The sequence below is a fragment of the Cebus imitator genome, unplaced genomic scaffold (assembly GCF_001604975.1).
Source record: "Cebus imitator isolate Cc_AM_T3 unplaced genomic scaffold, Cebus_imitator-1.0 Scaffold15, whole genome shotgun sequence".
In the NCBI taxonomy this organism is placed as follows: Eukaryota; Metazoa; Chordata; class Mammalia; order Primates; family Cebidae; genus Cebus; species Cebus imitator.
In genome coordinates, this window is record NW_016107330.1 from 1,188,160 (window position 1) to 1,190,934 (window position 2,775).

Consider the following 2,775-nt stretch of genomic DNA (forward strand, 5'->3'; position numbering starts at 1 on the left):
TTTTTTGACACAGACTTGGGTTCAAGTGATTTTCATGCCTCAGCCTCCTGAGTAGCTGGGATCACACATGTGCCACCCAGCTAATTTTTGTGTTTTTAGTAGAGACGGGGTTTTTTCAAGTTGGTCATGCTGGTCTCAAACTCCTGGACTCAAGTGAACCTCCTCCCACCTCTGTGTCCCAAAATGCTGGGATTACAGGCATGAGCCACCATGCCCAGACAAGAGTATCTTATGATATTGATAGGGAAAGGAGGGAGAGAAATTCAGGGCAGAAATTTGCCCAGGAGAGGGCAAGTGCCCAGTGAGGGCTCCCCACCCCAAGCTGAAAAGCCTGATACTATGGCCCGAAATAAGAAATTACATCTCTGTTTGCTCTCTTGAATGTTGCCTTTTCCATAACTACCCATGGTCCATCTCCCTGTCCTGAGCCCATAAAAAACCCCAGGCTCAGCCAGGCATGGTGGCTAACGCCTATAATCTCAGCACTTTGGGAGGCTGAGGTGAGTGGATCACAAGGTCAGGCGTTCAAGACCAGCCTGGCCAACATGGTGAAACCCCCATCTCTACTAAAAATATAAAAATTAGCCAGGTATGGTGGTGGGCATCTGTAATCTCAGCTACTTGGGAGGCTGAGGTGGGAGAATCGCTTGAACCCGGGAGGTGGAGGTTGCAGTAAGCCAAAACTGCACCATTGCACTCCAGCCTGGGTGACAGAGTGAGACTCTGTCTCAAAAAAACAAAACAAAACAAAACAAAAAACTCAGGCTCAGCCAGGCTCAGTGGCTCATGCCTGTAATCCCAGCACTTTGGGAGGCCAAGGCAGGCAAATCATCTGAGGTCAGGAGTTTGAGACCATCCTGGCCAACATGGCAAAACCCCACCTCTATTAAAACACAAAAATTAGCCAGGTGTGGTGGCAGGCGCCTGTAATTCCAGCTACTTGGGAGGCTGAAACACCAGAATCACTTGAACCCAGGAGGCGGAAGTTGCACTGAGCGGAGATCACACCATTGTACTCCAGCCTAGGTGATATAGCAAGACTCAGTCTCAATGAACAAGCAGCAGAGAGAAGAGAAGCAGCTGGATGTTGGAGACTATGGTTGGACAGCGGAAAGAAGTGGCTTGACTTTGGAGGGATGGCTTAATGGTGTGACTTTGAAGAGGAGTCCGGCTGGAGACTTCAGGGGAATATTAGCTTCCTGCTCCATCCCCTTTTCAGCTTCTCTTCCCACTGAGAGCCACTTTCATTGGCAATAAATTTCTGCGCATTTACCATCTTCAATTCATTTGTACTACCTCATTCCTCCTGGACACTGGACAAGAACTTGGGTGTAAAAGGCTGTCACACTGACCCTCTACTGAGCTGTTAACACTTAAGCTGTCCATGGACAGCAAAGCTAAAAGGGCATTATAACACTCCTTCCAGGGCTTCAGGGGTTGTGGGCACCCTCACCAGACCCTGCTGCAGGGCCCACAACAAGTTCTGCTCCTGCAGGTGCCCAAAAGCACTCAGCCCGGCTCCTGCACCTGCTCACCTGCATGCCCTCCGTCCCATGAGGGGTGGAGCACAGCAGGTCCAAGTGAGTGGAATTGCCCCTCCCAGTGCCAAAGCAGCTGGCTGTTTCCAGCGAAGCTACATTCCAGTTCCCGCCAATGAAGGGGTCAGGGAAATATCCTGCCTCAAAATGTATCAGAATTTTTTTCATTACCAGCAGCAGGAAGCTCAACTCAAAGTATTTTGAACAATAAGGACATGTATAGTCAGAAGCATAGACAGAGGACAGGATTGAAGGTTTGTAGGTGCAGTGAATCAACATTGTCATCGAGGACCCGGGTTCTGTCCATGCCTCTACTGTTCTAGTCACAGTGTCTTAAATCTAGTGCCCTTGAGTTATGGGAGGGTCACCAGTAGCCAGGCTTCCTTGTTCATGTTCAGGAGTGACTCCCCATGGCTACCCATGGCTCTCTTAAAATCAAAGAAACTTCTTTCCCAGCAGCCCTATCAAAATCCTCATTGCATCTCACTGGCTGATTCAGTTCAGTCATTGAAACCTGCTTCTCCCTAAAGCCAATCACTGGGAAAGCTAATAGGGTTTCTGGGATTGGTTTAGCCAGAAACTAATCCAGGTCTGCCTTCAGGAGCTGGACCAAAGTCCCTAATGGCACTGCTGTCCTGAAGTAGGGAGAGGAGGTGTGGATGGTGTGGAGTCCACCACAAGGTCCATGCCAGTCTTTGCTGAACCAGCATCAGACTCCATCAAGCAACACAAGAGTGATTCCATGATAAAATACCCCTCAGCAATCCCTGTCCGTTGCTGTCTGGGAGGAGCAATGCCTGTATACAGGTTCAGAACCTCAGTCTTGGGTGTAATCTGCTGGTTTACTTTGCCAGCACCAAACGAAAGGAAAGAAAGGGCTCAGAGTTGGCCAGATAAGTTTTTCCTCTCCTTCCAGAGGTAAACCTTGAGTCCTGTCTAGAAAGATACTAGAATTGTAGAGGAAAATATGACTCCTTATCCTATGGCAAGTGGAATCTACGTCCACTTCAACTGAAATTCAGCCTTGTCCATAATAGATGACCCTTGCTCAAGCTGGCCAGAAGCCATGCCAACCAGCACGAAGGTTAAAACTATTATTAGGTTTTTTTCTGTGATTTTCATTTTCAGGCCAAGTTTTGGAACAATAAGATTTTAAGGATAGGAAGTAAGTAAGATTTCTGCATATCCTGTTCTCTTAGTCATCTGGAATTTTTTTTTTTTTTTTTTTTTTTTTTTT